The sequence below is a fragment of the Panulirus ornatus genome, chromosome 53 (genome assembly GCF_036320965.1).
Source record: "Panulirus ornatus isolate Po-2019 chromosome 53, ASM3632096v1, whole genome shotgun sequence".
NCBI lineage: Eukaryota > Metazoa > Arthropoda > Malacostraca > Decapoda > Palinuridae > Panulirus > Panulirus ornatus.
Window position 1 is genome coordinate 14,218,040 of NC_092276.1, and position 14,527 is coordinate 14,232,566.

Sequence of the window (14,527 nt, forward strand, 5' to 3'; positions counted from 1 at the left end):
AAAACTCAGAATTTTTGTAAGTTATTCCAGTCAGCTTTGTTGAGGTGTCAATATTCACATTCAGATGGGTCTGCTTGAGGGGGAGGTGCCATTAAATTACGTGCATTATTGATGCTGCCAGAACCATCTAGATATGTCTGGGATGATTGATGAATCTTATTGATGATTGATTGATACAATTATGGAGGTAAACCGGTAGGAATACCTCGAAGAGATGGAGTGACATGATCCATTTCCACCTCACTCTCACTTAAGAACTTGCATAAATCCACAGACTGACTCCAAGTAATTAACTTCATGAACGATAATACTGAACGTATATTTTAGGTACAAATGTTTTATATCTCTTTAGTATTTCATCTGTTTTCGCCATCATGACACATTCTTTCATAGTTTGTCATCATCAAGTTATGAACTAGTACATATAATGTGGCAGGATGTGGGATAAAGTCACCCCTGGCGAAGTTACGTCACCGTCGCTACACTAGAAAAAAAAATCGTACAATTCTGTCGAAAAGAACATTTCACTCCAAAGGAATTGTATCATATATATATATATATATATATATATATATATATATATATATATATATATATATATATATATATATATATATATATTATCCCTGGGGATAGGGGAGAAAGAATACTTCCCACGTATTCCCTGCGTGTCGTAGAAGGCGACTAAAAAGGGAGGGAGCGGGTGGCTGGATATCCTCCCCTTTCTTGTTTTTTTTTAATTTTCCAAAAGAAGGAACAGAGAGGGGGTCAGGTGAGGATATTCCCTCTAAGGCCCAGTTCTCTGTTCTTAACGCTACCTCGCTAATGCGGGAAATGGCAAATGGAGGCTAAGGTGAAGATTTGTATGGGTTTTCAGAAAAGAAGAGTGAATGTTGGGGTGAAGAGGGTGGTGAGAGTAAGTGAGCTTGAGAAGGAGACCTGTGTGAGGAAGTACCAGGAGAGACTGAGTACAGAATGGAAAAAGTGAGAACAATGGAAGCAAGGGGAGTGGGGGAGGAATGGGATGTATTTAGGGAATCAGTGATGGATTGCGCAAAAGATGCTTGTGGCATGAGAAGAGTGGGAGGTGGGTTGATTAGAAAGGGTAGTGAGTGGTGGGATGAAGAAGTAAGAGTATTAGTGAAAGAGAAGAGAGAGGCATTTGGACGATTTTTGCAGGGAAAAAATGCAATTGAGTGGGAGATGTATAAAAGAAGGAGACAGGAGGTCAAGAGAAAGGTGCAAGAGGTGAAAAAAAGGGCAAATGAGAGTTGGGGTGAGAGAGTATCATTAAATTTTAGGGAGAATAAAAAGATGTTCTGGAAGGAGGTAAATAAAGTGCGTAAGACAAGGGAGCAAATGGGAACTTCAGTGACGGGCGCAAATGGGGAGGTGATAACAAGTAGTGGTGATGTGAGAAGGAGATGGAGTGAGTATTTTCAAGGTTTGTTGAATGTGTTTGATGATAGAGTGGCAGATATAGGGTGTTTTGGTCGAGGTGGTGTGCAAAGTGAGAGGGTTAGGGAAAATGATTTGGTAAACAGAGAAGAGGTAGTGAAAGCTTTGCGGAAGATGAAAGCCGGCAAGGCAGCAGGTTTGGATGGTATTGCAGTGGAATTTATAAAAAAAAGGGGGTGACTGTATTGTTGACTGGTTGGTAAGGTTATTTAATGTATGTATGACTCATGGTGAGGTGCCTGAGGATTGGCGGAATGCGTGCATAGTGCCATTGTACAAAGGCAAAAGGGGATAAGAGTGAGTGCTCAAATTACAGAGGTATAAGTTTGTTGAGTATTCCTGGTAAATTATATGGGAGGGTATTGATTGAGAGGGTGAAGGCATGTACAGAGCATCAGATTGGGGAAGAGCAGTGTGGTTTCAGAAGTGGTAGAGGATGTGTGGATCAGGTGTTTGCTTTGAAGAATGTATGTGAGAAATACTTAGAAAAGCAAATGGATTTGTATGTAGCATTTATGGATCTGGAGAAGGCATATGATAGAGTTGATAGAGATGCTCTGTGGAAGGTATTAAGAATATATGGTGTGGGAGGAAAGTTGTTAGAAGCAGTGAAAAGTTTTTATCGAGGATGTAAGGCATGTGTACGTGTAGGAAGAGAGGAAAGTGATTGGTTCTCAGTGAATGTAGGTTTGCGGCAGGGGTGTGTGATGTCTCCATGGTTGTTTAATTTGTTTATGGATGGGGTTGTTAGGGAGGTAAATGCAAGAGTTTTGGAAAGAGGGGCAAGTATGAAGTCTGTTGGGGATGAGAGAGCTTGGGAAGTGAGTCAGTTGTTGTTCGCTGATGATACAGCGCTGGTGGCTGATTCATGTGAGAAACTGCAGAAGCTGGTGACTGAGTTTGGTAAAGTGTGTGGAAGAAGAAAGTTAAGAGTAAATGTGAATAAGAGCAAGGTTATTAGGTACAGTAGGGTTGAGGGTCAAGTCAATTGGGAGGTGAGTTTGAATGGAGAAAAACTGTAGGAAGTGAAGTGTTTTAGATATCTGGGAGTGGATCTGGCAGCGGATGGAACCATGGAAGCGGAAGTGGATCATAGGGTGGGGGAGGGGGCGAAAATTCTGGGGCCTTGAAGAATGTGTGGAAGTCGAGAACATTATCTCGGAAAGCAAAAATGGGTATGTTTGAAGGAATAGTGGTTCCAACAATGTTGTATGGTTGCGAGGCGTGGGCTATGGATAGAGTTGTGCGCAGGAGGATGGATGTGCTGGAAATGAGATGTTTGAGGACAATGTGTGGTGTGAGGTGGTTTGATCGAGTGAGTAACGTAAGGGTAAGAGAGATGTGTGGAAATAAAAAGAGCGTGGTTGAGAGAGCAGAAGAGGGTGTTTTGAAGTGGTTTGGGCACATGGAGAGGATGAGTGAGGAAAGATTGACCAAGAGGATATATGTGTCGGAGGTGGAGGGAACAAGGAGAAGAGGGAGACCAAATTGGAGGTGGAAAGATGGAGTGAAAAAGATTTTGTGTGATCGGGGCCTGAACATGCAGGAGGGTGAAAGGAGGGCAAGGAATAGAGTGAATTGGAGCGATGTGGTATACCGGGGTTGACGTGCTGTCAGTGGATTGAATCAAGGCATGTGAAGCGTCTGGGGTAAACCATGGAAGGCTGTGTAGGTATGTATATTTGCGTGTGTGGACGTATGTATATACATGTGTATGGGGGGGGTTGGGCCATTTCTTTCGTCCGTTTCCTTGCGCTACCTCGCAAACGCGGGAGACAGCGACAAAGTATAAAAATATATATATATATATATATATATATATATATATATATATATATATATATATATATATATATATATATATATATGGAAATCCCCCCCCCCCCTCGCTAACGCGGGAGACAGCGACATAGCAAAATGAATAAATAAAAATAATAGATATATGGAAATGCCAGAAAGCCACAGTAAAGGGGACGTAGGTTGAATACTTATATAAAAATGACAAATCAACAACTTACTTCGTCCTTTTGTCTATAAGTTATTTTGATTTGCAGATAATATTACTTGTATGTATCCTTTTTTTTTTTTCCATATTTTTATCGTTTGCTGATTGATGCTTGGCCAGTCCTATAGATAATTATATTTGGACAGCTTGAGTGTGGACAATATAGCAGGGTTGCATTGCACAAAAATACACACGTACGTATAACATACAAACCTTCAACAGCCAGGATTCGAACCTGGGACCCCCTGCGTAGTGGGGTGGGAACATTATTACATCTAGTATATGATCATCCCCATTATCATAACCTAGAAGTAATGCTCCCGCCTCTCACGCAAGGGTCCCGGGTTCGAATCCTGGTTGTTGGAGGTTTGTATGTTATACGTACGTGTGTGTATTGTACGTAGTATGAACGCTGCGACTCAAGATTTTTTTTTTTTTCCACGTGACAAAAAAACCAAGGCAAGAAAAGAATTGTAATAGCGAGTCATAAGTAAGGTTTCTGTGCTGAGTAAGGAAATTGACGTGTTTTTTTTTATAGGGTGGAATACAGGAACTGCTTGTTGTTACAGGGATGTCCACCATGATGACGTCAACTTGTAACCCTACCTTGTGATTTCTGTAATTGGAGGTTGGTGGGATTATGCGCTACAGGATCGAGGTCACTGAATTATGTGATAGGATTTTATGAATGTGTTTGAATACGTTTACATATGTCTTTTTGTGTAAGCGTATATATATATATATATATATATATATATATATATATATATATATATATATATATATATATATATATATATATATATATATATATATATATATATATATATATATATATATATATATATATATATATATATATATATATATATATACAAAATTATTTCATGGGTAATAGAACTTGGCATCTGCGTTGGTACCTTATTATAATTCGAATGCAACAAATCTCTTTTATTTTCGTTAATTTCCTTCTGTGTATCGTTAAGATTTCGCCGATTTTGGGTCGTAAACTCAATCCCTACAAATTATTGACAACGAAAATAATTCATTCTTTCCTTTTGGGAGGAAGAGGGACGATTATTATTATATCCTATTTACTGTCGCATCCCGCCTCCAGGGGCATTGCTCTCGCGTATACATTCTCTATTAAAAGTAGAATAGATGAGTCTATGTTGGAAATACCTTTCACCCCCGTTCTCATTTTGGTGACTCGTTTTCTGTATGATTTTAAGGCTGACTGATGCAGGGTAGTTAGCACTGCCATACACACTGCTTAGAGCAGCTAGCTGCTCTCTCTGCAAATTTTGGCGCGTTCGCTACCTGGCACGACAAGACAATGCTTGAAAACTGCCGTACTAAAATGGCAGAACTATCTCGCCCCGAAGGACTGTCTGGCGCGGTATATAAAGTCGAATGCTGGATGAGAATTCAAATAGAGCGTCATAAGTTTGGTTGCTATGCGAACCATGGACGCGGCCGTTTTTAGGAGCGGGTCGCTGGGGCGAGGGGGAGCAGCTGACCGACGGAGATCTATAACAAGCACTTCTCGTGAGCTGCTTTTTGCAGGCCTCAGTCCCCATGGTGACGTCAGCTGCTAAGGCCAACGCAGGAACCACTGATTATGATTCCCTGTTTCAGGGCTCGGTGGCCCTCCTCACGCGATCTGGTGGTCGCCATCGAAAATCTTTAAACTCTGTGTGCGTGTGCATCCTAGCTAGCCATCGCCTCACTCACAACTTTTTGAACTGGACTTCATTGCGTATTTGAGTAAATCTTGGCGTTTATATTTTGATTGTCAGTTATTTTCTCGTCTGTTAAAAGGATTATATATAGTTTGCATTATGACATTTATATAATTTGCCACTCTACATACTATATGTTCATTATTTAACCGGTTTGCAAACCAAAAATATCGAAGGAATTATAAAATTTTCATTCCTTCCTTGTGTTAAAGGATGACAGTGCTTCCTTGTTCACACTACGTATATATACTTTTGACACCAGTCTTATCACTAGTATTGATCCTCCCGGGAACGCTTTGTTCAAACTGGGTTACTTAAACCGAGCGGATAATTATCATAATTTCATCTTCACTTTTGGATACCCTCTGACTCTCCTTCTCTGTACGTATTTGCGCTCAATTCTCTTGTCTATTCCGAGAATACATACGTCGGTCACGTTACATGGAGTTGAAGGCAAGGAGAGGATGCAAACATCGAATGCTGGATTGTTTTTGCACCTTCCAGGGATGTAAGGGATAGAGTGAATTGGAACGAAATGGTATATTGGGGTCGACGCGCTGTCGTTGGATTCAAATAAAGGCATGTGGAGTGACCTATGTAAAAAACATGGAAGGGTCGTCTGTCTGTAGGTAGGGTTTGGATGTGACTAGGAAAACTGTGGTTTCGATGCATGACACATGACAAATGGATGAGGGGGATGCGCTTTTTCTCCGTCTGGTCCTGACGCTGCCTCGCTTAAACGGGAAGCGGCGATCAAGTCTGAAAGTAACATATATATATACATTACTGTATAAACATCATAGATGTGGTCGCGTATTGTGAACAGAGGTGTAATAGAGAACCATAAGAAGGGTTAAGGCAGCTGTTTTGGGCTTGTAAGGTACGGCCCTTAGTGGGCGGAGCCCTGGTGGTAAACAGCTCCGCCCCTCATGATGGCGTCAGCCTGCCATACCAACCTTACCTTATGATTTCCCATTTTCCAGCTCAGCGTAGTGTCTTAGTGTGTGTGGCTTTCAGGTCCCTTTCAAGTTGGGTTTTGTTTATATGAGCGTGTGTGGGTTATTGATTTTTGTGTGCGCGCGTGTGTGCATGTATGTATTAGGAGACAAATTTATCTTGGCGTTTCTTATTTCGATTTAAAAGAAAAATAGATGTTCTTGTTCAGTGGCAATTACCCGTTTGTGGCTTACTAGATAGACCTTTCTATGATTTTATTCTGTGAATATATTTCCTGTTTTCTCACTGCGGATCCAGAAACAAAATACGAAAGAAATTTGTATTCATTATTTTCAGGGTGTCATTCTTTTTCATTTATTTCTATCTCCTCCTCCTCTTTTCTTCCTCTTCCTCTTCTTCTTCTTCTTCTTCTTTATTCCTCGTTTTCCTTTCCTCCTTCGACTTTACCCTGTTTACAATTTGCTCTTCTGATAACCTCCTCGTATTGCTCTTTTACCCAATCTCATGTGTAGAAATCCCACCATGTCTATACTAAAGCTAGTGGGAATCAGTATATTTTCTCAGTTACGATCTTTTACTGATAAGACAGATAATTTTGTTTTCCTTGAAATTGTCCAGTTAAATGTCAGTCTTGTGTTAGACCGATATATATAATATGATAATTCCCGGTCTGCCATATTGAACAGCTACGTTTCGCAAAACTTTTTGACCAATTTATAGTCTGCATAATTTTTGGGCTTCTGTTTCTCCTATTTTGAGATGGTAGAGTGTATCTTGAATGAGTAAGGGTAATGAGAAGGGTAGTATCTGAGAACTGTGCATGTGAGGTTTAATCATGCTATCGGCTTACAAATAAACATTATTTTTCCATTGAGTAAAATCACCTCTCCAGAAATAATAATTCAAAGCTAGCCACGCGTATATATATATATATATATATATATATATATATATATATATATATATATATATATATATATATATATATATATATATATATATGTGTGTGTGTGTGTGTGTGTGTGTGTGTGTGTATTAGCTGAAATGTATTCTATACAGCACATGACAACTCTTGATATTTTTTTTCCCAATAGAATAGTTTTATTCTTCACATTGCTCAGTCATGAATTGTATGTAACCATTCATATATCAATTGATTTCAATTGAGACATATTAATTGTATCCCCTGAATCTCTCCCAAACACTAGGAAGGCAGCCATCATGTATGGTGAAAGATGAATTTGATATATACAAATAAAATGGCCAATATACTGAAGAACACTGGCAAAAACAGTAACATATGAAAGGATTTATATAGAAAACAATATTTACTCTAAAATAAGGGGTAATGAGGGGAGAAATTTGGTGGCGAATAATGAAAAAAAAAAGAAAATAAAAGTTGTATGGAATTCTAAGTTTGAATTGCCCGCCATTTTGAGTAGTACTTGTGCTCGCCACCAGATGTCACGCCTGTTTGTTTATGTTTTCTCAGATGAGCATGGAGGAGTGGCGGTCGTATTAAACCGCCGTTTTGATACAGCCATTACAGCACTGAAAACGCAAGTCTAATCTTACAAGCGGCAACGAGGAAAGAAGGAGAGGAAACGGGGATAAATGTTGGTCATCATTCAAGCGCCCAGGGATTTCATTTTGGAGCTACAGCAGCAGACGCAGGTGGGAGGTTGACAATGTTTATTCATTAGAATTTATCGTGCATGATTACTTTGGATTAGCGTACACCACCATTATGGACAGATGGACAGTGATCGAATTGTGGAACTTAAGAAGGGTTTTGGGATGACTCTCTTTAGTGATAATTAAAAAAAAGAAAGTAAAATGCTTAATACTACACAAAGATGATCTTGAAGCATATTTTCACATTTCAGAGGAATTATTGTTAAATCAAAGTTAGATATGATTACAATCCCCTCATTTAGAAAACATGGGGGGTAGGTAAATAATAGGTAAAATTCCCATTTCGGACCTCAACCAGCTTGCAATAGAATTGAAGGTTATAATCGTTCACATCAAAAGCCATGGAAAAAATTTCAACCAAACGAAACCTAACTTATCAAAATTCGCTGGATGTCAGAAACGTTGATGGTGACCGGACGCCAGGGTCGTGGGTTCGTGCCCCACGTTGGGCGCCAAGGGCCGTTGGTGGCACTAAATGGCGCCAGTGGAGCCGAGTTTATGAAAGGAAGCAGAAGTAGCTGCTGCTACTACTTCCTTTCATAAACTCGGCTCCATTATAGCTAACAAGGAGGTAGTTATCCTCCATTAAGTGTATTTTGTTGATTGATATGAAGGCAGTAAGCATTAACCACATTAAGGGAAGTGTGAGGTTAAGTGAAATATAAAAAAGGTAATACATTTGTTTAATATCAGCAGAACCTAGAAAAACGTCATCTAGTATCCACAGTACAAGTACGAATATACGAACACTAAGTGTTTTCACTGACGTTTTCACTGTATTTTAAGATTTCATGGTGTTTTTAAAAAAAGTGTCTTATTGTCACTAATAAAGGAGAATGCTAAAGTGAATATTTTCATTACTCGCACTTTTCCCTTATGAGAAGACCATCAAGCTTCCAGGACTTGTGAAACGTCTGAGGTAAATTAGGGAAAGGTCAGTGGGACCTGTGGTTTCAGTGCATTACACATGACAGCTAGAGAATGGATGTGAGCAGATACAGCCTTTCTTCATGTGTTTCCTGGTGCTACCTTGTTGATGCAGAGGGAAAAGATGAGAATGTAAATGTTATCTTTTTTCTCTTCTGTCATGCATTTGTGCTGTTTCCTGTGGGTTGAAGTGGTGCCAGATATATATCCCTGGGGATAGGGGAGAAAGTATACTTCCCACACATTCCCTGTGTGTTGTAGACGGTGACTAAAGGGGACGGCAGTGGGGGCTATAAACCCTCCCCTCCTTGTATTTTAAATTTCTAATAGGGGAAACAGAAGGAGTCACGCGGGGAGTGCTCATCCTCCTCGAAGGCTCAGATTGGGGTGTCTAAATGTGTGTGGATGTAACCAAAATGAGAAAAAAGGAGAGGTAGGTAGTATGTTTGAGGAAAGGAACCTGGATGTTTTGGCTCTGAGTGAAACGAAGCTCAAGGGTAAAGGGGAAGAATGTTTTGGGAGTAAAGTCAGGTGTTGGTGAGAGGACAAGAGCAAAGGAAGGAGTGAGTGAAAGTGTGTGAAAGAAGAAAGTTGAGAGTAAATGTGAATAAGAGCAAGGTTATTAGGTACAATAGGGTTGTGGGGCAAGTCAGTTGGGACATAAGTTTGAATGGAGAAAAACTGGAGGAAGTGAAGTGTTTTAGATATCTGGGAGTAGATTTGGAACCACTATTTCTTCAAACATACCCATTTTTGCTTTCCGAGATAATGTTCTCGCCTTCCACAGATTCTTCAATGCTCCCAGAACCTTTGCCTCCTCCCCCACCCTGTGACTCACTTCCGCTTCCATGATTCCATCCACTGTGAAATCCACTCCCAGATATCTAAAACACTTCACTTCCTCTAGTTTTTCTCCATTCAAACTTACCTCCCAATTAACTTGTATCTCAACCCTACTGAACCTAATTACCTTGCTCTTATTCACATTTACTCAACTTTCTTCTCACACACTTTACCAAACTCAGTCATCAACTTCTGCAGTTTCTCACCCGAATCAGCCACCAGTGCTGTATCATCAGTGAACAGCAACTGACTCCCTTCCCAAGCCTCTCATCCACAACAGACTGCATACTTGCCCCTCTCTCCAAAACTTTTGCATTCACCAGCGTAACAACCCCATCCATTAACAAATCAAACAACCATGGAGACATCATGCACCCCTGCCGCAAACCGACATTCACTGAGAACCAATCAGTTTCCTCTTTCCCACTCGTACACATGCCTTACATCCTTAATAAAAACTTTACACTGCTTCTAGGAACTTACCTCCCACTCCATACACTCTTAATTCCTTCCACAAAGCATCTCTGTCAACTTTATCACATGCCTTCTCCAGATTCATAAATGCTACATACAAATCACAGACATTCTTCAAAGCAAACACCTGATCCACACATCCTCTACCACTTCTGAAACCACACTGCTCTTCCCCAATCTGATGCTCTGTACATGCCTTTACCCTCTCAATTAATACTCTCCCATATAATTTCCCAAGAATACTTTATAAACTTATACCTCTTTAATTTGAACATTCACTTTTATGAACGCACACCTTCATAGAACATACAAACCTCCAACAGCCAGGATCGAACCCGGGACACCTGTGTAAGATGCAGGAATGCTACTGCTGGGCTATGGGCCTGGCTAATAGGAAATAACTTCGAATATAATATACTCCACTTCTGAAACCGCACTGCTCTTCCCCAATCTGATGCTCTGTACATGCCTTCACCCTCTCAATCAATACCCTCCCATATAATTTACCAGGAATACTCAACAAACTTATACCTCTGTAATTTGAGCACTCACTCTTTTCCCCTTTGCCTTTGTACAATGGCACTATGCACGCATTCCGCCAATCCTCAGGCACCTCACCATGAGTCATACATACATTAAATAACCTTACCAACCAGTCAACAATACAGTCACCCCCTTTCTTAATAAATTCCACTGCAATACCATCCAAACCTGCTGCCTTGCCGGCTTTCATCTTCCGCAAAGCTTTTACTACCTCTTCTCTGTTTACCAAATCATTTTCCCTAACCCTCTCACTTTGCACACCACCTCGACCAAAACACCCTATATCTGCCACTCTGTCATCAGACACATTCAACAAACCTTCAAAATACTCATTCCATCTCCTTCTCACATCACCGCTACTTGTTATCACCTCCCCATTTACGCCCTTCACTGAAGTTCCCATTTGCTCCCTTGTCTTACGCACCCTATTTACCTCCTTCCAGAACATCTTTTTATTCTCCCTAAAATTTACTGATAGTCTCTCACCCCAACTCTCATTTGCCCTTTTTTTCACCTCTTGCACCTTTCTCTTGACCTCCTGTCTCTTTCTTTTATACTTCTCCCACTCAATTGCATTTTTTCCCTGCAAAAATCGTCCAAATGCCTCTCTCTTCTCTTTCACTAATACTCTTACTTCTTCATCCCACCACTCACTACCCTTTCTAAACAGCCCACCTCCCACTCTTCTCATGCCACAAGCATCTTTTGCGCAATCCATCACTGATTCCCTAAATACATCCCATTCCTCCCCGACTCCCCTTACTTCCATTGTTCTCACCTTTTTCCATTCTGTACACAGTCTCTCCTGGTACTTCCCCACACAGGTCTCCTTCCCAAGCTCACTTACTCTCACCACCTTCTTCACCCCAACATTCACTCCTCTTTTCTGAAAACCCATACTAATCTTCACCTTAGCCTCCACAAGATAATGATCAGACATCCCTCCAGTTGCACCTCTCAGCACATTAACATCCAAAAGTCTCTCTTTCGCACGCCTGTCAATTAACACGTAATCCAATAACGCTCTCTGGCCATCTCTCCTACTTACATAAGTATACTTATGTATATCTTGCTTTTTAAACCAGGTATTCCCAATCATCAGTCCTTTTTCAGCACATAAATCTACAAGCTCTTCACCATTTCCATTTACAACACTGAACACCCCATGCATACCAATTATTCCCTCAACTGCCACATTACTCACCTTTGCATTCAAATCACCCATCACTATAACCCGGTCTCGTGCATCAAAACCGCTAACACACTCATTTAGCTGCTCCCAAAACACTTGCCTCTCATGATCTTTCTTCTCATGCCCAGGTGCATATGCACCAATAATCACCCACCTCTCCCCATCAACTTTCAGTTTTACCCATATTAATCGAGAATTTACTTTCTTACATTCTATCACATACTCCCACAACTCCTGTTTCAGGAGTATTGCTACTCCTTCCCTTGCTCTTGTCCTCTCACTAACCCCTGACTTCACTCCCCAGACATTTCCAAACCACTCTTCCCCTTTACCCTTGAGCTTCGTTTCACTCAGAGCCAAAACATCCAGGTTCCTTTCCTCAAACATACTACCTATCTCTCCTTTTTTCACATCTTGGTTACATCCACACACATTTAGGCACCCCACTCTGAGCCTTCGAGGAGGATGATCACTCCCCGCGTGACTCCTTCTTCAGAAGTGGTAGAGGATGTGTGGATCAGGTGTTTGCTTTGAAGAATGTATGTGAGAAGTACTTAGAAAAGCAAATGGATTTGTATGTAGCATTTATGGATCTGGAGAAGGCATATGATAGAGTTGATAGAGATGCTCTGTGGAAGGTATTAAGAATATATGGTGTGGGAGGCAAGTTGTTAGAAGCAGTGAAAAGTTTTTATCGAGGATGTAAGGCATGTGTACGTGTAGGAAGAGAGGAAAGTGATTGGTTCTCAGTGAATGTAGGTTTGCGGCAGGGGTGTGTGATGTCTCCATGGTTGTTTAATTTGTTTATGGATGGGGTTGTAAAGGAGGTAAATGCAAGAGTCCTGGAAAGAGGGGCAAGTATGAAGTCTGTTGGGGATGAGAGAGCTTGGGAAGTGAGTCAATTGTTGTTCGCTGATGATACAGCGCTGGTGGCTGATTCATGTGAGAAACTGCAGAAGCTGGTGACTGAGTTTGGTAAAGTGTGTGGAAGAAGAAAGTTGAGAGTAAATGTGAATAAGAGCAAGGTTATTAGGTACAGTAGGGGTGAGGGTCAAGTCAATTGGGAGGTGAGTTTGAATGGAGAAAAACTGGAGGAAGTGAAGTGTTTTAGATATCTGGGAGTGGATCTGTCAGCGGATGGAACCATGGAAGCGGAAGTGGATCATAGGGTGGGGGAGGGGGCGAAAATTTTGGGAGCCTTGAAAAATGTGTGGAAGTCGAGAACATTATCTCGGAAAGCAAAAATGGGTATGTTTGAGGGAATAGTGGTTCCAACAATGCTGTATGGTTGCGAGGCGTGGGCTATGGATAGAGATGTGCGCAGGAGGATGGATGTGCTGGAAATGAGATGTTTGAGGACAATGTGTGGTGTGAGGTGGTTTGATCGAGTAAGTAACGTAAGGGTAAGAGAGATGTGTGGAAATAAAAAGAGCGTGGTCGAGAGAGCAGAAGAGGGTGTTTTGAAATGGTTTGGGCACATGGAGAGAATGAGTGAGGAAAGATTGACCAAGAGGATATATGTGTCGGAGGTGGAGGGAACGAGGAGAAGAGGGAGACCAAATTGGAGGTGGAAAGATGGAGTGAAAAAGATTTTGTGTGATCGGGGCCTGAACATGCAGGAGGGTGAAAGGAGGGCAAGAAATAGAGTGAATTGGAGTCATGTGGTATACAGGGGTTGACGTGCTGTCAGTGGATTGAAGCAAGGCATGTGAAGCGTCTGGGGTAAACCATGGAAAGCTGTGTAGGTATGTATATTTGCGTGTGTGGACGTGTGTATGTACATGTGTATGGGGGGGGGGTTGGGCCATTTCTTTCGTCTGTTTCCTTGCGCTACCTCGCAAACGCGGGAGACAGCGACAAAGTATAAAAAAAAAAAAAAAATAATATACTCGAAATGACTGGTGTAGACCCCGTTGCTCACCAACGTGAGACAAAAGGTATTCAAGTACATAGTATTCGAATAGTTATTTCCTATTAGCCAGGCCCATAGCCTAGTGGTAGCATTCCCGCCTCTTACACAGGGGTCCCGGGTTTGATCCTAGCTGTTGGAGGTTTGTATATTCTATGAAGGTGTGCGTTCATATGCACTTTATTCATATACCTCCACGTTGTACAGTTAGGTTCGGTAAAATGCTGTCAGCTGGCTATGTGCACCTATTGGGAAATGACCGTTGTAGACCCCGTTGCTCAACAACGTGAGACGAAGGGTATTCGAATAGTTATTTCCTATTAGCCAGGCCCATAGCCTAGCGGTACCATGCCCGCCCCTTACACAGGGGTCCAGGGTTCAGTCCTGGCTGTTGGAAGTTTGTATGTTCTACGAAGGTGTGCGTTCATATGCACTTTGTTCGTATATATATTTATTTATTATTTGCTTTGTAGCTGTCTCCTGCGTTAGTGAGGTAGCGCAAAGAAACAGACGAAAGAGATGGCCCAACCCACCCACATACACATGTAAATACATACAAGTCCACAAACACAAATATACATACCTATACAGCTCAATGTATACATATATATACACACAGACATATACATATATACACATGTACATGATTCAAACTGTCTGCCTTTATTTATTCCCATCGCCATCCCGCCACACATGAAATAACAACTCCCACCCCCCGCATGTGCACAAGGTAGCGCTGGGAAAAGACAACAAAGGCCTCATTCGTTCACACTCAGTCTCTA

The 14,527-nt window shown here is 41.2% G+C and overlaps 1 protein-coding gene across 2 annotated transcripts in view; it reads left to right on the plus strand.

The window, feature by feature from the left end:
* The window catches only part of LOC139765259 (uncharacterized), a 147,034-nt gene that overhangs the window by 123,915 nt on the left and 8,592 nt on the right, over nucleotides 1-14,527 (plus strand). For both annotated transcript variants that reach the window (XR_011716626.1, XM_071692599.1), the window contains one exon: nucleotides 7,655-7,836. The gene's annotated coding sequence lies outside the window, so the exon portion shown is untranslated. The remainder of the gene's footprint in view (nucleotides 1-7,654; nucleotides 7,837-14,527) is intronic.